Source organism: Rutidosis leptorrhynchoides, chromosome 8, assembly GCF_046630445.1.
Source record: "Rutidosis leptorrhynchoides isolate AG116_Rl617_1_P2 chromosome 8, CSIRO_AGI_Rlap_v1, whole genome shotgun sequence".
NCBI classification, from domain to species: Eukaryota; Viridiplantae; Streptophyta; class Magnoliopsida; order Asterales; family Asteraceae; genus Rutidosis; species Rutidosis leptorrhynchoides.
In genome coordinates, this window is record NC_092340.1 from 183,903,094 (window position 1) to 183,927,434 (window position 24,341).

Here is a 24,341-nt window from a genome sequence, read left to right on the forward strand (position 1 = left end):
TTTCGAAGTACTAAAGCATCCGGTACTTTGGATGGGGCTTGTTGGGCCTAATAGATCTATCTTTAGGATTCGCTTCAATTAGGGTGTCTGTTCCCTAATTCTTAGATTACCAGACTATAAAGGGGCATATTCGGTTTAATAATCCAGCCATAGAATGTAGTTTTCAGTATACTTGTGTCTATTTCGTAAAACGGTTATAAAAGCAGCGCATGTATTCTCAGTCTCAAATATATATATTGCAAAAGCATTTAAAAATGGAGCAAATGAAACTCACCTAATGTATTTTGTAGTAAAAATACATATGACTATATTGAACAATGCAGGGTTGGCCTCGGATTCACGAACCTATATCATTTGTATATTTATTAATATTCACGGTTGTAATTGAATACATATGTATATAAATGTATTAGTTATATCATTTTTATATTAATAATATATATATTTTTCATATCTCCACGTTGTTATACAAAATATTAATTTTCGTTATGTTATATGTATTAAATATATTTTTAACATTTATATATGTTTATTAATAATAGTAGTTATAATAAAACTAAAATAATATTAATAGTGGTAAAAATGATAGTAATTATAATACTTTTACTAATGAGATAATAATATTAATAATTCTATTATTTATTAAAAGATACTAATACTAATAATTACGAAGATAATAATAATTTGTATTATTTTTCCTAATGATAATAATAATAAATACAATTTGGATACTTATAATAATTATTATAATACTAATAATAACAATAACGACAATAATCACAATAATAATAATAATAATAATAATAATAATAATAATAATAATAATAATAATAATAATAATAATAATAATAATAATAATAATAATAATAATAATAATAATAATAATAATAATAATAATAATAAACATAATAATAACTAATAATAAATTAATAAAAATGAAATTAAGAGTATATACCTCATTAAAAGCCTTTCCTAAAAAGAATTGCTCCATACGAGACTCGAACCCGTGACCATTCACTAACCTGACACAACCCCAAACCATATGCTCTGTCCAGTTTTTCTGAATTATCTCTTAACTAGATCTATATAAATCTTTCTTCCAATTTCTAACCTGTTAACAGCCCAACCATAATTTGACCCAATAATCAATAGCAATAGCCCAGTTTAAAGCCCAATTTGATTTGTAATTTTGATAAAAATATATAACAGTTGCCTGGATTCGAACCCAGGACCTCTCGATAATCACAAACACTCTAAACCATTCCACCACTATTACTTTTCTAAATTAAATCACAACTTAAATCTATTTATTCTTATTTCTGTTTGTTTCCATTTTCCTCTTCCTAAGGATTTAATCAACCGGAAATTCTTACAAATCATTATACGTATACATCATCATAGTGTCATCCTTCATTTATTTTCATCATCAATCATTATCATTTCCATTATGTCGACATAATCATCAACATTTTATTCTCTTAAATCATTATTTCTTCATGCATCATTATCCTTTATCCTCTATCCTCTAGCATCTTTATTTTATACGTTTTATTAGGAGTCTAAATTGAGTTAGATTTCGAATGGCAGCATGAGTTTAAACAGATAGTTCGCGGCTATCATCATAGTCATCACCATAAATAACATCATCAATCTTTTAACATTTTACGTAACATTATTAAATCATCCACACATCGTAACATCCATCATTAAATTTATCTGTTATGGCTCGTACACAGAGAAAAATGAAAACGTAAAAGCTGCTATAGGTTGGCGTATGGTGACTTGTTCAAGAAAAGGAAAAACAATTAACCCCGCACGTAGCAGTAGTATGAAGCAATCAAATAAAGAAAATGGGTTTGAGAAGGTGGTGTTTGGTTTGTTTGGTTCGAACAGTAAGCAGAAACACTAGTATCTAAAACAGAAATCTTTAAGCTTGCTGTAGCAGAAAATATTGGTGGTTTGTGGTGGAGAAAACGGTTGTGGTGTCTCCGGTGATGGGGTGTCAATGATTGGTGGTGTTCTTGTGTGGTTTAAGGTGATTTCAAATGAAGGTGGTGGCGATGGATTAATCGAAGTGTGCAAACAAAACCAAAGACACTGAAAGCCTTTGGCTTCCTGGGTGCAGTCTGAACCTGAAGCAATTTTATGCATTTGGCGGTGTATGGTGGCTGATTAGTAGCCAAGGGTGGCAATCGTATGAAGAGGAAGGGGTGATGCAGAAAAGAAAATTAACAATTTAAAGAATGGTGATGTGTATGCTTACCTTGAATGATCTCGAGTTACAACCGATATTCAAATTTGAAAACCTCCGTTCTTGTTTCAAATGTTTAGTCCCTCTCTTAAAATGATCTTTTGTTTTCATTGTGTGAGTTATTTGATTGTTACATTTTTTTATGTTTATATGATGATTGAGAGTAGTGATGTTTTTGTTTTTAAATCTCCTCAATGGTACGTATAATACAGTGGAGGAATAAAGAGGACAATCAACACAGTAATAATATCTGATTGATTATTTATAGGGTCGATGGTGGACACTTAGTTCACAAGCGGAATAGAAGTTCAGAAAGAAAAAGAATCTGATGGAGACACAGATAAATTATCAAACACGTATAAATATCATTTCTTATGTATTGTATTTAATATTTAATATTTAATAATTTAATATAAGTAAATAATAAATATAAATATCCTAATTATAAATATGTTGTTAGTATTAAAATGAAAATAATAATGCTAATAATAATAATATTTATGTTAAAAATAACTAACAAGATTATATTTTTTAAATGATGAAAATAATTTTGGTAATCATAACAGATGATAATTTACATAATAATACATTTATATTAATAATATTAATAATAATATAGCAAATCAAATTTTATATCTACATATTATATTAAAATAATAATATTCATAATACTGATATTAATATTAATGTTATTATTAATTAGAATAAAGAAAGTAATAATAATATTACTATAACAACTAAATTTTTAACTTGTAATAAGGTTTCATATTTTAACCTTACATGTTATAAATTATTTAATACTTATGTTATATAATAACATATTTGAATATGTAATATTTGTATAATTTATATATAATACAATGTACATATATTATTAATTATATAGAAATCATTCATATACATATATATATATTCATTCTAATAGCAACATAGCAATTATATACATTATTTTACATTTTCAACTTTAATGTTTATATTAAATTTTATTATTTCCAATTATTATTATATATATACTTACATTTATATTTACATATTTATTTACACACAATTGTTCGTGAATCGTCGGGCATGGTCAAAGGTCAAATGTATACATGAACACAGTTCAAAGTTTTTGAAATTCAGTTTAACAAAATTTGCTTATCGTGTCGAAACCATATTAAGATCAAGTTTAAATTTGGTCGGAAATCTCCGGGTCGTCACAAATTCTAAGTCCCTTGCTTAATTCGTGGCCCCATTCCTATTATAGGATTAGCTGATACTGGTGAAGTGACCCGTCCTAATCCATAAGGACAAATATATTACATTTGGTTACATTGCGAGGTACTTGAACTCTATATGATACATTTTACAAACATTGCATTCGTTTTTTAAAAGACAAACTTTCTTTACATCGAAAGTTGACGGCATGCATACCATTTCATAATATATCCAAACTATAAATGACTTGGTAATAATCTTGATGAACTCAACGACTCGAATGCAACGTCTTTTGAAATTTGTCATGAATGACTCCAAGTAATACTTCTAAAATGAGTAAATGCACCGCGGAAGATTTCTTTCAAACCTGAGAATAAACATGCTTTCAAGTGTCAACCAAAAGGTTGGTGAGTTCATTAGTTTATCATAAACATTCATTTCCATCATTTTAATAGACCACAAGATTTCATATATTTATTTGTACACGTAACCCGAGTACAAAATAACACGCATAACTCGCGAATTAAAATTCATTCATATGGTGAACGCTTGATAACCTACTTAACTTTAATGCATAGAATATCCCCAAACAGAACCTCTCATCTGTATAATAATAATAATAATCTTGAAGTACTAAAGCATCCGTACCCCGGATGGGACTTGTCGAGGTCCACAGATCTATCTTTAGGATTCGCGTCGATTAGGGGTCATACCCGTTTCCTAATCATTAGGTTACCAAGCTAAAAAGGGGTGATATTCAATATTCATAATCCAACCATAGAATGTAGTTTTTGATCACTTGTGTCTATTTCGTAAAACATTAGTAAAATCAGCGCATGTATTCTCAGTCCCAAAAATATATATAAAAAATGGAGTAATGAAACTCATAATACTGTATTTTGTAGTAAAAATACATATGACGATATTGAACAATGCAGGGTTGGCCTCGGATTCACGAACTTATATCATTTTTATATATATTAAAATGTATAATGGTAAACGAACAAATATATACATATTTATTAGTGATATCATTTTTATATTAATAATTTATAGGTTTCATTATTTGTTTAAATATATTCATTTCATCTATTTTAAATAAATAAAGATATTAATATAGTTAAGTTATGTATATTAAATATATTTTTATATGAAGATCATTTGTTTGTGAAATTATTAATTATGATATTATTAATATTAGTAATAATTATGATATTTTATAATAATAATGATAAAGGTGATAATAATAATGTTACTAAAATACTGATATTGATAATGATAATTATACTAAATTGTATTATAATTATAATAACCATGATAATAATAGTTATAATAATTTTAGAAATTCCTCGAAATCATAATTTGGTTAAAATTCTAATCATTTTCATAATAAGATTTATATCAAAGTTTCTATATTTATAATCTTAACCATATTATAAAAACCTTTATATTCATGGTCATGATAATAATAATTTTCGTGTTTAATTTGTAATCTAATGACTATGGTTTCTTTTAACATTAATTTGTAATCATTATCATAATTTACATGTATTCATATAATTATAATTAATTTCATAATCTTTATAAAAACATCTTTTATTATATTTTTATGTTATTAACATGTTTAACATTCTTAGAATCATAATAATATTACTTGCAATAATAATACAATAATAATAACACTAATAATAATAGCATTAGCAATGATAATACTACAAATTTTAAAGTGATAATACTACTAATAATAATGATAATAATAATATTACCTATTAATAATACTAGTATTCGTAATATTAATATTAGTTGTAACAATAATTACATAGCAATAATCTCAATCATAATATTAACACTCATTCTAATAGTAACTATAACGGTAATTAGGATAATTAATAATTCTTAATAATACTAATACTTAACAATAACATTAATAATAATAATAATAATAATAATAATAATAATAATAATAATAATAATAATAATAATAATAATAATAATAATAATAATAATAACAACAAAAAAAATAAAAATAGAGTACAACCTTTGTAGAAACATGCTTTAAAAAATACGCCACGAAGTAGGCTCAAACCCTTGACCTCTCACCCACCCGCAAACACCTTTAACCATTGGACCATGTTTGTTTTTCTGAATTGATTCCCTCTCAGTTTACATTTAACCCATATATTTTCTAACTTCATCTGCTTCCTTCTTTTTCTAAATCCACTCGACATCACCCATTTTATAAGCATATCAGTAATTACGGTTTGATTTAGGAGATCAAATTTTGTTTGAAACAATTACTAATTATGATTCATTGAATTAACAAAACAAAGAAAAAAATATATAAATATAAAAACTGCAGCCGTCGCTGTTTCAAAAAAAAATTGATTTCAATTCTTGAGCATGTTTTTGACAAAAATCATAACATGAAATATGTTCCAATTACTTCCTATAAACTTCCCAAATCATCAATTAAACTCAAATCTTAACAGAAAACTCGAATTTGTTTGAAGAACAAAGTTTAACTTTTTAAAATCGAAACTTTGACTCAAAAATTCGAAGTCGATATAATGAATTGGGATTTAATATTTTTCAGATAGTTTAAGTGAAGGATTCTTAACAACTTTGCATTAATGGATTTTGAAATTTGATTCATCATCGGGTTTTGGCTAAAAAGTTGAAGAACAGGGGTTTTAAACTTTGTTTTCTGTATTTTTTAGGATTTTTGACTTCGATAATTGCAGTGTATAATAGAGTGAACTGATAATTGAAATAGATCACTAGTAAATCACGGAATTTGTATTAACGTGTACTAAGGTCGACAAGTTCCTCAATCAGCAATAGTGAAATAAGAAGAAAAAAACAGAAAAGTATAAAAATGGATGGTAAAGTGTAACTGAATTCAATAATTTGTATATATTGTTATATAAATATCGGATATTAATAATAAATCAGTATAAATTCATTAATAATAATAATGCATTTATTAGTATTAGAATTAATAAAAATACTAATATTAATAATAATAGAAATAATAATAATACTATTAATAATCAAAATAATACTACTAATAACAATAATAGGATTAATAGTAATATTAATAAGAATATCAAAATAATATTAATAATAATAATAAAATGATAAAAGTAATAATGATGTTAAATGTTAAACCCATGAGTTAAATGTTAACTTTGAAATGTCGTTTCGTATGGGTCTTGACACCACATTGAATTTCTTACAACAAATTAAGATGTTAAATGAGATTGAGAAGAATAAGTTTGGGGAAAATAAGCCTAAGGAGTAATCCCGTCGGAAGAATGAGTCGCGCAACCGACTCTATAATTATAACTACCTATCCCTATATGTTTATTATGTTTTCTAAGTATTTTGTTATTTGTTTATTTATGAATGTAAGAGCAATATAGCTCATAAGTGTTAAAGTGTTTAAGTGATGAAAATTATTAATAAAATGTTATGTTTGTGTTATATTTTGCATTGTTTAACAAAATCTTGTCAAGTTGTTTATATTCAATTTAAAAGAAGTCCACAAAGTGTTCCGCAATCATTTAATGATCCTACAATCAAGTAACATCACTCTTTCCCTTATTTTCAATTATGTCTTTCATTTATTTCTATTTTATTATTATAAATGCAATGAGGACATTGTATAATCTAAGTGTGGGGAGGAAAGTGATTACTCACTTAAAAAGATTAAAAGATACTATAATTTTCCCAAAAAAGTTGAAAAATGGGTACAAATTAAATTTTTTTTTGAAGTATAAATTCTTAGTCAAACTTATGTCTTTTTACTAACTTAATCTTAAAATAATAATACAACTACTCTTAATTTCGAGATCGGATTACTTGTTTAAGATAAGAAATTAAAAGCCAAAAATTGTGAAACGATTGCAAACTTATAGCCACTACCATATGGCATAATAAGCGTGGACCACAGAGGCAGCAAAAGAGTCCCAAATAAGGGCCAACTTAGAAAAATTGCTAAATGTAAAGCTAATGCTAAGCATGAAAGTAAAAGAAATAAAAAGTTAAAAGAGCCAATGAAGGCCAATAAGAGTGATGAAAGCAACAGAAAAGAGTTCCAAAGAACCACACACTTATAAAAAAAAACTCTAGTAGAAAACAAAAGAGTCCAATGATGACCAATCTATATAAATTTGATTTAATAAACATTAGGACTACTTGTAATCCTTGGTCTGGTTCAGACTAGTTCTTACAAATAATAAAAACTAACTTCTTATTAAGACATATTTTTGACTTTTCAATTTATTTCAACTTTATGCCCATTAAAAGTAATATGATATATAAGGTTTACTTGAGGAAAAGTAAAGGTTTAAGTGTGAGGAATTTGATAAATCCTAAATTATACTGTTTTTTGATAACATTTTAAGGAGTTATCTTATGTAACATGCCGCCTTTTTCTGTTTACCTTCCGTTATACTATTTTAAAGTCCGTTATGTAATTATAACATTCTCCGTTAATACGCGTTTTAAAATATTTCGTTTAGGTAATTCATGCACCCGCTTCTAAACTTGAGGGACTAAACTTGCCAAATGTCCAAAAGATTTGACTATGTCAAAGGGTCAACTTCACCTCCTCCACTCATTCATCACCTCCCACTCTCTAATACTTCCACCTTTTTCTCTCAACACCAAATTCAAAGAATCATCATCCATTTTCGATCTAGCAAGTGTTCATCAAAACAAATTACATATTTGGAATCCTTGCAACTTCCTCTTCGATTCCATACCAACTTCATTACATTTGGGTAACTTTTTAAAAATACTAGATTTTGTGTTCTTGATATTTTTAACTTATAAAAGTGTTAATTAGCATCTATGGCTCAAGTCTAACATGAATATATGATTTGTATGCTTGTTCTTGTCATTTTGATGTAACTAGCTTAAACTTGAAATGGGTGTGTTTGATCTTGAGTTTTGGCTGATCACATGTTGTTAGATATTAAAAGTGCATGTATTAAATGTGTTACCAGCATCACTACCTTCAATTTGGTATGTAAGTTGACTTGGAAAAGCCTCATTAACATGATTAAGGATTTTATAATTGTTAGTTAGGGTTTGGTGGCCTTAAATGTGATCTTTGATGCATTAAAAGCCTTGCAATGTTGTTTGTAAGTGTTTAGTAGTATTGTATGCGTAATTACCTACGAAACGGCGTATTATATGTGTGCATTTAATTCTCGAATCATAAATGTGCATTTATGAACTTGAAAGTATTTATGATGAACATTAAACGAGCATTCAACTTGGATTTTGATTTTTGTAAATGATGTTTTTAATTGATGAAAGGTGATTAGTTATGTTCCTCGTTAAATTACCTTTCCAACGATGTATGGTATGCGTTTTAGGTATTTACGGTTCATTAGTTATGATAAATTGAAGTTTGGATGAGACTTGAACAATTCAAACAGCCCAGGTACCAGCTCCCGCACAGTGTCGCTGCGCGGCCCTTCTGTGTCGCGGCGTGGCAATAGCCGCGTTCAGGGACTGATCAACCTTGTCACTTTTACAAAAAATGTTTGCTATGCTACGCACCTCCGGTTCACATGTAACTTGTTCTAACATGCTTATATATGATTAAAAACCTCAGAAAAATAGTTCGGGACCCGACCCGAACGTGTTGACTTTTTCGTTGACTTTGACTTGACCAAAGTTGACTTTTATTCAAACTTAACCAAACACTTACACAATCGTTCTAACATGCTTTTATACTTATAGCTTGCATGAAACTTGACAATTTGATTCACATGCTATATAATCGAGTCGTAACGAGCCATATGACTAATTGAACAACTTTGACCAATCGTGTTTACCGTTATTGATACAACCTACTTGTTTAGGTCAAGACTAGCAATTTTCCTTGCACACGTTTACTTGTGAAGTACTTTGTTACTCGTGCACTCAATGTGAGATCATAGTCCCACTTTTACTCTTTTAAACTTACATTTGGGATGAGAAAACATAAACGTTTTATTTTACAAAGTGAACACAAGTACGAAAACAAACATTCTACATATGAGTTAGAACAAAAATCCTCAATTCGATTATCATTAGTTACACTTGCCGGGTGTAAGCGAGAACTTATGTTGTATGGCCATACGGGTTTGACAAACCCTCATTCGAACGGTTCGCTACCGTTATTGGATGAAATATATTTTCAAGAAACAGTGTATGTTCTAACACTATTGTGATGGGGTTCTATGGATGGAAAGTTAAGCCTTGATAATTGGGTGCTCGTGATAACAAATTTTAGAATGGTTTACTACTATTTCAATGTTATAAATCTCGTGGTTCATTTGTACTTACTTACTTAAACCTATGATTTCACCAACGTTTTCGTTGACAGATTTCTATGTTTTTTTCAGGTCCTTGAACGTTTTGTGATACATGCTTCCGCTCATTATTTGGATACTTGCATTGAATGTCGAGCATATATGCATACATGGAGCATCTTTTGGTTACTTTTAAATTGTGTCGCATAGGTTTCATTTGTACTTATAACATAACTTGTGGTTGAACTATTCTTGTAAACTTTGAAACAATCTTTATATTTGAAATGAATGCGACATATTTTTGGTCAAACGTTATTTTAAAGACTTATGACCACGTAACGGGACCTAAGTAGACGGCGCCGTCAATGACAATTTTTTCGGGTCGCTACATCTTAGCATTTTAAAGTCGTTTTAATCCTAAAACACACTAAAAAAAGGGGAAAACGGTAATTCTAATAATTTTATTGAAATTATGTATTAAACAGGATCAAAAACAAAGAAAATTGCAGAAAAGGCTATGAAGCCGCCGGCCTGGATGAAAGGAAGCCACCGGCTTGGAGTTGAAAATGCCAGAATGTTCCCAAATTGATCGCAGAATGTAATGAACTTGTTGACCAAGCAAAATTCAGATAAAGCCGCTGGTTTCACACTGGAGCCGCCGGCCTAAGTTACACGGTTTCTCAACTTTTCGACCAAGTTCAAGTAAAAATGGAAACGAAATCAAAAAAGATTGCCAGATCTTTGAAGCCACATGCCTGTCTCTGAAGCCGCCGGCTTAGCTAGGAAAGTTACGCATTTTGTGCTTGCGGATCAAGTTAAACTTGCAGGAGGAGTCACCGACCCAAGGAAGCCTCCAGCTTCCCACTGAAGCCGCCGGCTCTGCCACCGTTTCTAAAAAGTATAAATAGAAGGCTCATGTTTCAGTTTTAGATGTACCTTCAACACTTTCAATACATTTCGTTTTTCTTTTAGTGTTTTCTCTAAAACCCTTAGATTAGGTTTACTTTATTGTAATCAAGATTATTCAAGTTTTAATTCAAGTTCCTTTCATCTACCTTTTTAAGGTATGATTCTATCTTTATTTTATTGTTTATCCTGTTTTATTTATTTTAATTGTTTATGTTCGTCTACCATTATGAACTAAACGTTCGTAGTGGTTACGTGGACAAAAACTAAACTTTGTCTGGGAATCAGATGAAGCCACTGGCTTCACCAGTCAAAGCCGCTGGCTTGACTGGAACAAAGCTGCCGGCTTCGTGCTTCATTATGTATAGTTTCTGGTTCTTTTCCAGAACTGTATGGTCGAGTTTCTGTAATGATATTTGAACTGTTTTGAATCTGTTATGCTTTAATATACTTGTTTGCCATGCTTAATGATTAGATAACATGATTTTAGGATTGATTAATACTTAATCCAATGATCTATTATTCGATTCATGCTACTTATTTAGATCTAGTCCATCAAACTTGTTAAATTGAATTGCATGCTACTAGGTTAAACAGCATAATAGTAATAAACTTGTTTGATTTGAAATACGCTTATATAATCGAGTTTGATATTGTTAGGCTTAATCGAAGATCCTTTGTTTGGATTTGTTTAATTAATAATTGCATGAAAACTTAGTAGTAATTGACTTTCAGCTAGTAACTTGAGTTGATCTACTTTGTGTTTAATAGCTTATATAATTTGTCAGTCTATTTACATGTTGATCCTCATCACAAGATTAATATGTAGCATGTAATTAAATTGAACATGAAGAATTGAGATGTTAGTTATGCACATCACATATCTAGCATATGCTTTAAGTCCTACTTATTAAATGATATGCAATGTCTGTCTTAACCTAATTAGGAATAATAATTGGTCTATGATTATTATTTTGCCATGTGTTAATATAAGTTATGAAGGTTGCCTACTAAGATTCTCATACAAGTTAATTGTAAATGTAACTACTTTTATTTATAAACTAGCTTATAACCCGCGGTTTTGCGGGTTTTTTTAAATTATAGATTATCAAAGTTATTGTGAAAGGTAAGCATAAATGTATTGCAACGAATAATTATTGGCAAATGAAAAAAAAAAAGATAAATCAGGTGGAATAAAATCATAATGTTATAAAAAGAAATGAAAAGTTAAATAATAACAATAAAATAAAATAAGACGAACTTAAATTCAATAATTTAATCAATCCTTATCAAGAAGGTGTAGATGTGAATAGTATAGAGAATAAACGACCATTTCATGTTTATGGACATGCTTGTCAAACATAGTTTATTGCTTCTATTCTCTTAAAGTACGCGTTAATGGACGATAATGATTCTGCAAATTGTTTAGTTGTCAGCATCTGTTAAAGGTTACTCCAAGTATTTATACGCAACTGATCAGCCTGCAATGTATGAAAATATGGTAATTGTTGGAAATTATATAAGTAGTATTGAAGTTATACATATATAATAAAAGATGATACTTAAGTTTGATAATGTAAACATTCTCTAACTAATATTGGAAAAAGATGATAATTATAACATGATGTAAATAAGTTTTCATAGACTGTGAAATCTGAGCCATATAATTGTTAATGCTAAACCATCTCCTTCGTCTTTAAATTCATCATCGACGAATCTAATTGCTAACTTTTGTTTTAACATTAGCTATAGTATTAGAGATCTTCCTTTCTTGTTGAATTGTTGAAGATTGTAGTTCGTTAATGTCCTTACTTTGTGACGCAGTGAGATACATATGTGTGATTATAAGCTGTAACATATTTTAGTTGAATATGAATAATAAATATTAAAAAATGAACTAAAAGCTTTAAATTAAATATTGTTTGATAAAAAGATATTTTTGTAAAAACTATCTATCACTAATTAGTAAACTCACTTACAGGAACTAACCTTGAGTATATCTAAGGGTCTGAATCCTCCAACCCACATGATACATCGTTCAGTCATTTTCATCCATATACCATAAATAATATTAAGCACATCAGGCTTCACAAGAATATTGACGAGACAAAATAAATGTTTGAAATGTTCCATAACGTTTTTTAGCATTAGGATTAATACTGAATCTTTGCAATTTCTTATGAGTGCCCTGTGAATGGATTGTATGAGGGTATTATGCTCATAGTACCAAACATTGTAAACATTTGCAAAGTGTAAATACATTGAATCAGTCTATTGTGTATGTCAAAAATTGTTATAATGTAAGGAAGAATATAACAATAACAACTAAATATTACAATAATCATAAAATATTTGAAATTTTGGCACAATAAATACCTTTTATGAAGTTCATAGCAGAGTTTCTCAACTTCCGTGGTTAATTATTTATTCGGAGTTCCAATTCATCATAGTGTTTCTATCATAAAAGTTAAAGTATATTGTGTTTAATTATTTATTTTTAACTTTCAAAACATTAAGTATAAAAAAGATGAGATAGATTGTTATTTACCTGTTGATTGTCTCTATATTTTTTTATTAGCCTCTCACATTCGAATTTTTCGCTTGAGCTCCTAATATTAATTATATTATAAGGGACTTGAAATATATAAAAAAAAAATCTAGAAAAACTAAAGTTTAGGTAAATTTATAAATTTACTTTATCCACTGAAATATCATTCGTTTCATTCAAATCAATAGGATTAGTACCTCCACAAGTTAGCATTTGAACTCGGTTGAAAACATTATTCATAATTCATAGTGAATATATAATAATAATAAGGTAGATCAATTTATAATGATGAGCATAGGCGGACCTTTGTTGAGACAAAGGAGGGCACCCGCCACCCTAAATTTTTGGGTCAGAAGTGTACTTTTGTTTATCTTTAAGGGGTAAAAAGATGTACATACTTTATTAGCCCTCCTAAATTTACAATTTCAATTTTTCCTTTATTAGAATTCAACCGTCCTTTTGTTTTCTTCTCTCTAAAATTTTCCTTTTCTATGACCTTCTTTCTACTTTATAAGACAAAAGCAAAAAAGTGGGTTGCAAAAATAACAAAGTGATGTCGCTATCATTCTGTGAAGTGTAAGAAGTCCTCAAAATAAATCAAGGATTCAGTCATTCAGGTACTAACATGTATCTTGTATTGACATTTTTAATTTAGTATTGCATATAGATATACTCGATTCTTTTTGTCTATTGGTCTGAATACTTTTTTTTTTTTCCTAATCGATTAAGTATTATTAACTTGTGATTAAAATTCTATTGTTGCCTTGTTCAGTTGTTTGTACAGTATACTTTGTGTATCCACAAATTCTATTGTTACCTTGTGATTAAAATTCTATATTGCATATAGACATATTTCTAATCGATTAACTATTTTTTTTTCTTTTTCTAATTGATTAATTATGATAGATCTTTTTCTATCATCATTATTATTGTTGATTATAGACTTAGTTAATTGTAAGTAAGCAGTAAGCTCAAGAGTAAGGACCTGATGGTTTTATTGAAAAACAATTTGATTTACATTATTATATGTGTTATAGTTAGTTGTATTTTTTCTTTGTTGTATTGTAGTTCTAAATAATTAGATGTGACAATTTGATTTACATATCTATAAATGATTTAATTTTCAGGAGTTTTTATGGATAAACAAAAATCTATTACCTCATTTTTCAAGAGAACTATAGATGATACAACCAAAGTCGATATTCAAAATAGTAAACGATTCAAACCTTCAACAAGTGAGCATGAACAACAACAAAATGAACAAGTACCACCTGTTTTTGAATCTTCAAGGCCGAATGTAGGCGATGTGGACCCTAATTCTCTAGTTGAGAAATACTATCCTGTAGATTTTACAGAGCAAGAGAGAAACCGATTGAAATCTGAGTTGGAGTTGTTTAATATTGAGTTGGGAAAGAACCCGAAGCTAATTGGTGCATCAACTCTTACTGAAGTATGTAGAGGTCTTGTGGAAACTGAGAAACACGAGAACTATAATATGCTGGACAGGTTAATTCGACTGATCTTAACGCTTCCCGTTTCAACTGCTACAACCGAGAGAGCATTTTCAGGGATGAAAATATGCAAGAATCGGCTTCGCAACAAGATGTCCGATGAATTTCTAGCGGATAATTTGGTGGTTTATATTGAAAGAGAAATTGCTGAAAAGTTTAATTCTGAATCTGTAATCGATGAATTTAAAATGCTCAAAGGTCGTCGAGCCGAATTGTAATGATTTTTATTATCGCACATATATAATTATGATGATGTTTATTTTGTTCAAGTACTACACTAAAAAAAATTAATGTTCACCCTCCTAGTCAGAAACTTCAAGTTCCGCCACTGAATTGATGAGTATCAATTATAGTATTGTAAACATTTGATATCACTATATATTAAATGAAAATACATATTGATGAGTATCAATTATAGTATTGTAAACATTTGATATCACTATATATTAAATGAAAATACATATTGATCAACATTCTCAATGAAACATTTCAGAACTTTTAAATAATTTATTTGACATTCTCAATTTCTAACAGTAAACAAATAGATGGTATTAATTTTATTAACAAACATGATTAATAATATACAACATACAATCCATGTCTAATATTTAAAAGTTGAAGAATTAAAATGGTTACCTTATCATCATTAGTGCCTATGTCGGTATCGCTTATTTTGCTTTGATTCTCATTACTCGTTGACGTTGTACCATTGTAGCTCTTTTGATGTATCTAGTGATATGTCGACTTTTTTGAATCTCGTATAGGAGTTGCTTGCCGTATTTTTTTTTTGCTCTTGTTTTTTGGCGGAAGACTGTAACATGAAGGATGATTTTATATTAAATGGTGTTTGTTATGTAATTGATGTTTGTTGTTAATAAAAATTATATAATAAAATTTGCTCCCGACATTTTTTCAGAAAAGGATATGAATTCTTAGTGTTAAATATTTAATAATATATCTTTATCTTTATTATTGTAAATTCTCTCCTTGTGAAATATGTAACCATATACCACCAGCTTGTAGTGTTGTTCAATGACTTTGTCATCCAAAAGTGAATCAGGTTTACTTTGAAACAGTTTAAGCTAATTCGAGTTTGAATATAAGTATGAAACATATATTGAAAATTTTGTACTTATATTAGAAATTAAATATGTATTCAAATATAAGCTCGAATATAGAAAAACTATTCGGGTTCGAACTCGAACAAAATATTTTTTCATCGACTTTAAGTTCGAGTCGAATTCGAACATAGTAATAGTCAAAATAGTCGAGCTGAAAATTTTACCCATCGATATGAAAATGTAAAAGGATTTCATTCAGCAAATAATTAGTTAAGGTTATTATACAAGTAAAAATAAAAGATAAATAACAATTGCAAAATTTAACAGGAGGTTTTTTGGCCTTGCAACTTAATATATCAGTTTATCATTAAGCAGTCGACTTTGGTGCGGGTTCTTCCAACAACTTTGCTTTGAGGCTCCTGATCCAAACAACCATTGTTTTGGTGCAGGTTTGTCCAACAACTTTGATTTGAGGCTCCTGATCTACACAACCACTCAACAACGGCATTGTTGATCTTCAATTTCAAACAGAGGTATACATCACAACCTGAAATCAAACAATAGTCAACATCACAACCAGAATTCCAGTATAATTCTAGATTTACATCAAAAAGAAGATTAACATATACCATGTTTCGACGCAGTTTTAAACTCTTAATAATGGGAATATATATAATGGAAATAAAGAAATTGTTGAGCATGCACAAGTTACCAGTTGAATGACGAAGAATGTCATTATGATACTATGCTGTGTAAGACCTCCTTGTACACCACATTTGATTCTTTTTGATTTGGGTAGTAGAGAAGCTGTTGAATGGTGAGAGTGATTGTGAATGATGCAACCGTGTAGTCTATTTATATTGACATTTTCCTGAATGTCTAACAAATTACCATTTTTTTTGGAAAATATTGAATGGGTTGTTAATTATGATAAATGATAATTATCAGGTATATAATTACACTAGATTTATGAGCCTGTGCGTTGCATGGGGACTCATCCGCAAACATTACTGGCTTGTAAACTTATATATGAAATAACGATATTATAGGAAAAGTGTCAAAAGTACTGTTGTGGTTGAATTAGTAAAATATGTTTTTATAAATAACACACATTAGTAAAACTTTGATAAATTATAGTTCATACATAGATTGATTACACAACATACAGTTATGAATTGATGTAAACATGATTTTTTGTAAAGTAAACGATGAATTGTAAACGCTTGTATCTGTTACTATTTAGGGCACGTACGTTGCACGGTAGCTTTAAAAATAATTTTCGTAATCGTTACTATTTGTACAACATTATTTTGTTGTTGATAGCAGTTTAATAATGAAACACTTGACGAGCCCGTGCGTTGCAAGACATCTCTATAATCAAAGCTCTGCCGATTATCCAAACAATTTACCGGAACAATATTATATCCATAAATTATACACCAAACTATTAATCTCAGTATATAATTTGACGACATGTAAACAATGACCACACAAATGAACTTCACAAGCATAAACCTTAGATGTTAATATTGACATTCAAATCACACAAAATGAGCCCAGGTTGATGATCAAAAGTAACAGCATGAGCTTACTGTCAGTGGACATTGGAAAGAGTTTGTAAGCTTCACATCTTGACTTCCTTTTTTTTATCTGAGACTGCCAGATATTGTTAGATATGAGAATACATGATTAATTTACATATGCTAAGTATAATTGTTAAACATTCTTAACCACAAAATTATAATTTATACTCAGTCATATCCATCGACATCCAAGCTTGTCTGATTGCAATTGTTGACTGCAATTGCTTCTAAAGGTTCAATTGTTCAAATATGCTAATAGGATACGTAGACAAAACACGGTTTGTTAAATAGTTATAAATGAATTAGCATGGAAATATTATATTATATTATATTATACTATACTATATACTAAATATGGAGGTATAACAGTGACGCAGAAGGGTACTTTTGTCTTTTTACACCCTATTAATAAAAAAAAAAATATTGAAACAAATCTGAAAAACAAGATCATACTACCAACCACCACCATCAACCACTTTTTTGTGTTGCAGTTGCAACCACGACGCCATTACCGCTGGTCACAGGAAAATTTGGAAACAAACAGATCTAAGGGTGACTATTTTCCAAAACGCCAACGAAAAACCCTTTTAACCACTAGCAAACCGTCATCGAACACCGGCTCAACCACCGCTAGAACCGCCGTCTGCCACCACCAAAATCGATGTCTGCCACCACCAAAAACACTTTCAGCAACCCGCAAACCACCCTAAAACGCCTCCTCAAACCAGCACTGTCAGCCACCACTTTTTTTAAGACATTTAGCGTCATTAAAAACAAAAAAAAGGACATTTAATGGCGTCGTTTGACGGTTATATGCGGCGGAGAAGGATTCTTGGTAATTGGAGTTCAAATATGTGAGGGGGTAGCATTTTATCTAAGGTATAGTTCAAGATTTACGGTGATTGAAAGCGGTTGAGGTTAGTGGTGATGGGAGGCTGAGGTTGGTGGGGATGAAAGGGGAGTTGAGAGGTTATATTAGATCTAGGTTGAGACTTGAGAGTTGAATATTCTGGTGAGTTGGTGATAGAATATGTGGAGATAAGTCTCCCGAGTAATTACTACGAATTATTTATTTAAAGATAAAAAACTACAGTATAAACTTACTCTAGAGATAAAAGGGCCCATATATAAACAACAGCTCATGGCTACATGTAAATCTATTTACAATACATCTCCACAGTCGCAAAACATATAAAAATGACCAAAAAATATAAATTTTCATTTACTTTAAAAAAATCCTTTTATTTAAAGAAAATGTATCATATAAAAATGAAACCAAATCTCATTTCCTATTCAATGACGGTAAAGAAAAATTAAAGCAACTACTCGGTTATATTTTTCAATGTAAATAATTTACTCATTGAAAGTTAATTGCTTTTATGTATCACTTTACTCGAATTACGCTAATATTTACAAGATGTTATAAAACAACTACTATTATAAACAATAATCGCAGAGTTGTACTAATGAGATTATAAAATGGCAACTTTTGAATTTTTGTGCTAAACACCGTTTCAAACCACGTGAGAAGCACCCGCTTAATAACTCAACCTGCAGTAAAGACTTCCTTTTACATGCGTTTATTTCTTAACGTCCAGTTAATCAATTACTAACTGATCAAAATCATCGACCGTTAACCGACCAAAAGCACCCCGCAGCGAAGCGCGGGTTTGTTTTCCTCGCTATATACTAATTGTGATAAATGGTACCCAATAATATCTCGCCACCTCGCCAAAAATCACTGTAGCAATTTTTATTTTTTTTTGGTTTTCCCTTACCACAAATATAAATCCTTAGATAAACACATTTGCTCTGTATTTTAGAACTATAAATATACATATTATGTATATCGATATACAAACAAAAATTTGAGTCGAAAAACTAAAAGAAAAAAAAAATATGATAATTCCAAGTATTCATAACGAACTAATTTTAATTACCTACTTAGATATTAGATATTTAGTAGATAATAAGTAAAAGAATAACAAGAAAAGAATGAGAAGGAGAATGGGGGTTATGGGATGAGAGAAGGGAGAAAGAAGACTCGAGAAATCAGTTAATTATTGAAAATGTGATTTTGTTTATATAATATATAGTCTGATTAGGGTTTTTAGTAGACGGGCTAGCCCAGAGGCCCGTTGGTAGGTTTTGGAGGTTAAAATGTTGATTGAGTAATTGACCAAATGATTTCTTTGATTTTTCTCTAAAAAATATAATTTGGTGTACACAACAACACAACAACAAAACTCAATCCCACATGTATGGGTTATAGGCGAGGTGAGACGTAGATAATCCTTCATCTATCCTTGAATAAAGAAAAGTCGTTTCTCCACCTCAAGTGAAACACTCACAAGAGCAGAGAAAAGTCATCTCTCTCTTTAACGGGTAGAGAGATTGTTGTCAAGGGGACCTCCGGCCAATATGAAACCGAACATATACAAATATTACATACAAAATAGAAAAACTGTTTACTTTTTAAAGTATTATAAAACATTGTTATATGTTACTCCTCGGTCCAATATTAATAGCCTTTAAATAAAAATACACAGTTTAAAACATTATATTCATTATATTATACTTTTTATTTACTTTACCATTTAACCACTTACTTTTTTCCTATATCTTTATCTTATATACAAAAGGTAATGATTATTTTTATCTATTTTTGAAAGTGGACTTATAATTTACCTTATTTCATAACCAGTTTATTTATTATTGATTAAGAAAAGTATTGAAACTATATGTGTATTTGGATTTGGTCTCCGTAACGAAGCACGGACCTCCAGAACTAGTTTAATGTATATATTGTATCTTGAAAGCATAATATATTTTCCACGAAACATTTCCTGCATACCATCACTTGATTCATTTGAAGTAAGACTCGAAAGTAGTCTAATGTCAGAAAACGCACAACCGATCTTCTATCTTCGCCTCCAACAAAAAGCATAATTTGGTAACTTCTGCTGTTGTTCCTAAAGATATAATTTTCTTCAACTACTTGTCTCTACATCCCTTAAAAGCAGATAAATAATCACATTTGTCATATTTACCATAAAAGCATAACTCGGAATTAGTATAACTACAAATCATATTTATAAGCATATGACCATTACAAAATCAATTGCAAAATCCTAAAATCTTCAAGGTCTCATGGTTTTCACTTCAAGAACCTGAAATGGGCCGGTCAAGTGGCTTAGCAAAAACTATGTGATTTGCTTAGAACTTGATGAAAACTAAAATTTGAAACCTCTTTTAAAGACTAACCTTCGATAACTTTGCATGCCCGTGAACAATGAAGGAGCTAAAATGCTATATAAGGCCCCTGAATTAGTTTCACTACAACATCACTTCACGAATGTGGGGAATTCAAAGGCCTTAGTGTGATTATCGGCTACATTACACAAGTAACTCATTAATAGTTTGGAGCATATTGCAGGTAAATTTGATGCATCATTACTTTGTTGGTCCAATCAAGAGAAGACTAAGCCTATTTTGTTACCTAAAGTAGAAGGAAGTGGCACTACTTATATTCAATTTTCGAGATTTATAGTGATATATTGATACTTATGAAACTAATGGTGTTAATAGTCAAATAATGTAACCTGACATGAAATGCTCTCTAACAGTGAGATATTGTGATTAGTTTATAAACCACCAACTGTAAGCAAACATATTGTACCTAATCTCAATCTCAACCTAATATTAAAAGAAAGTACATGATAAGTCTTTGAATTGAGCAATGTTAACTAATTACGCACAAAATTTAACCCATAGTCCCTAAATTGTTAGCATAGGATCGATCTTATAGTTGGTATAGAATCTCATACATATCTTTCACTTCTTTCAACCTAATTGATCAATGGATTGAGATTAAACAGCAGAAATTAGACAAAAGCATCTGATTTTAACAAAAAAACATAGAAAATAAACAAAATCATCTTTATCATCACAGTTACGCTTATAATGATAAATATGAAGTTCGTGATTAGGAACTAAATGATTATATATGACAAACATGGTGATAAAGAAAATAAAGAAAATATTATTTAAGTTAACAAAAGAATTCGAAAATATACCATTATGATTATACATGAAGACGTGTCAGTTCTTTAGGTCTTACACTATTAATCAATCATCCTGGAAGTTATAGCTCCTTCCAGTCCCTGTATATCAGATTGCAGGCAAGTAAACATAGTGTGATCATACTAAAAATAATACTCCATAGATATAAAAGAGTAATTGTTAATTGTTATTAACCTCAAAAAGAAAGAGAGAAAAATTGAAGAAATTGACCCGCTTCACTAATTTTGAACCCATTGATTGCATTTCAAAGCAGCTCCTTTAGTATGATGTCAACCAAACGTCGTGAAAGTTAGCTTATCTCAACAATAGTAATCAAATAACTTTAAGAAATCGACTTACTTGATACCGCATACACGGAGGCTTCCACAGGGCCTTTAAATATATCTGCAATGAAGGTTCAATAAAGCGATGGTCACATGGGCTGAAATATATCATACCATAAAAGCCAATTATTATCATTTTATATTGTAGGCGTGAATCATATTGTTCTTGAAAGCAGACTAAAAAGAAAGAGAGATAACCTCACTATTTTCTATCTATACTGGTTCAGTCATTTCCAAGAAGGTAAGAACTATCATAGTTCATTATATTCTCAACAATAACCTATATTATAAGGGTGCACCAACACTTGTTAAATGATAATAGCCAAACTCATAAACATATACTATACAATGAAGGTGTCGTTGTAGCTCAAAGAACACCACTGATAATAGCTTTTATAAAATATTGCTCTAACCTAAAGGGCAAAACAAATACACCAAAAGCAACACAATAACACCATAACAATGATGATAAGGACAAAGAAAATATGCATAAAACAGTTGGCGAAGATATCGAAAAAATATAACAAAAGACAGATGAGCTGCACCTTCAGGTTTAATGAGAATCAATGTTTCACCAAACGATCAAGATATACCAGATGCACCTAAAACAAACATGTATATGCTGGGCCACGATAGCTTCTGTTGTCGTTTGTCTCTGTTAAGAAAAAGTACAACTAAATAGAGCTAAAAACAATTATAGTCATAAAATACAGTACCTTAACAATTACTCGATAATTAACAAACAACCAATCCATTACAGAATGAACCTTGCAATAGATTGCATCGAGTGCTATAGTTAGGCATAAATCTGAGACAATGTGATTGCTTATAGCCGAACCTATAAAACAAAAAAGAACAATAATCATTTCATAAAACCAAGAGTTAACAAAGAAATCATTTTCAAATATATATGGGAAAAAAATTAAAAGCAAGAGTTAACAAAGAAAAATCTTAAATTAACACTATTCAAATTAAAACCATAAAACTCACCTTATTGTATCAGTCAAAGATCATTTCCTTCGGGATATGATGCATAAACAATAATGGAGTATTGAACGAAATTTACGGATAGAGTAATCTGATGAAGAGTGAAAAATTCATTGTCCACTTAGCCATTGTGGCACTCGTTTAACAGGATCACGATGCATGAACAAACTGGGCTGAACTCCATTAAACTGTTACACTAACACTGAAGCTGAGGGACAGAGATAAATCATATGGGAGAAATAAAGAAGGTAGTGTTTACAAAAACATACTTAAGATATCAATAAAGATACCGCAATCCACAGATTTGCTGATAAATTAATGAGAAACATGGTGCTCACTGTACAAGATGAGTTCGTATTTACTCAGGTGCCTTTCATTCATTTTCTAATAACTATAGTTGCAGCACCTCAAGTGCAATCAAAGGAGAAAATGTTGCAATTCAACATAAAATAACTAAAAAATTATTCAAGTTATTATAAACATTAGCACACAAAATTAAAAACAAATATATTAAGTTTAGATGATAAAAATACGGTGTAAATTGTTGAAACAATGATACAAAATAACAGACACCAAATGAATCAAAAGTAGCAAAGAAAAAAAATGAAACCCTAACCTTTTAGATTCATCCATTGCTTGACACGCCGAAAATAGCACCACCAATGAAAGAAAAAAAAAAGGTAATAAAACCCTAAACATTCAGACTCATCGAAAGCCTGAAGATCACAACAAAATATGTTGGCCTTCGCCACCAACCAAGCAAGCACGGAGGCAAAGCAATATCACGTTTTCTGAAACAAATTAGCAAAAAAAAAAAAAAAAAAAAAAAAAATTAGATGAATCGAAAGAAGCAAATGAAAAAAAAAAATATAGGGCCCTAACCTTTCAGACTCGTCAATTGCTTCAGACAGCGAAAAAGCAGATGATTAACCATTAAAAAAGCGGTGTCAGGTTGAATCCCCTCTTATTAATTGCGACTCATAGATTGATCTGTAATGTTATTTCAATTTTGAGGCTAGATCTTAAAAAGCGTAATTTTTTTTTCTCTTCGTTGCCCTAATTGAGAGTACGATGAAGCAGGAAGAAGGTAGATTTTACGCTTTATTTGAAGGTAGGTTTGAATATTTGGATTTATTAAACATGAAATAAGATCAAATGTTGATGAATTTGATTGTGATTGATGAGAGCGTCTGGTTTGAAATGGTTGGTTTGAAATGGCGAGTGTGAGATCCTAAATATTTGATTGTAACTGCTGAAATTATGGTTTTTGAATTCAAATTGGAGCCAGGCGGGTGATCGAATAATAGCGGTATATTTAATTTTTCCATTTCCGCATCCGCATAGTTCAGAATTTCATGGTAATGTACGGCCCATTATGTACTTTCACATATTGCACGTGGCAACCAACACTTTCACTTATTTTCCTTTTTGTTACCCGTGTAGTAACTTTATTTGTTGCACATATGTGTGTTGTTTTCAACCACAAAAGAACACTCCGCAATGTTATTGCACGTGTAGAACACCTCTCATGGCCTGAATTAAAATAATATCATCCATTATGCACACTCATGAACAATTCGTCC

At 29.9% G+C, this 24,341-nt stretch overlaps 2 long non-coding RNA genes across 3 annotated transcripts; both read right to left on the reverse strand.

Annotated features, from left to right (window-relative positions):
* Window positions 1-16,015: 16,015 nt before the first annotated feature.
* On the reverse strand, window positions 16,016-16,600 carry LOC139861427 (uncharacterized). The gene is made up of 2 exons (XR_011763763.1): window positions 16,495-16,600; window positions 16,016-16,329 (listed from the first exon to the last, which is right to left on the reverse strand). It is a non-coding gene; the product is annotated as an uncharacterized lncRNA (long non-coding RNA).
* Window positions 16,601-20,110: 3,510 nt separating this feature from the next.
* LOC139862861 (uncharacterized) lies at window positions 20,111-24,045 on the reverse strand. Of its 2 annotated transcripts, XR_011764304.1 has the most exons (8): window positions 23,641-24,045; window positions 22,762-23,549; window positions 22,539-22,609; window positions 22,317-22,426; window positions 21,623-21,832; window positions 21,442-21,528; window positions 20,630-20,756; window positions 20,111-20,535 (listed from the first exon to the last, which is right to left on the reverse strand). It is a non-coding gene; the product is annotated as an uncharacterized lncRNA (long non-coding RNA). The 2 variants fall into 2 exon arrangements; XR_011764303.1 differs by lacking the exon at window positions 20,630-20,756 and having other exon boundaries at window positions 20,111-20,377.
* Between the last annotated feature and the right edge of the window lie 296 nt (window positions 24,046-24,341).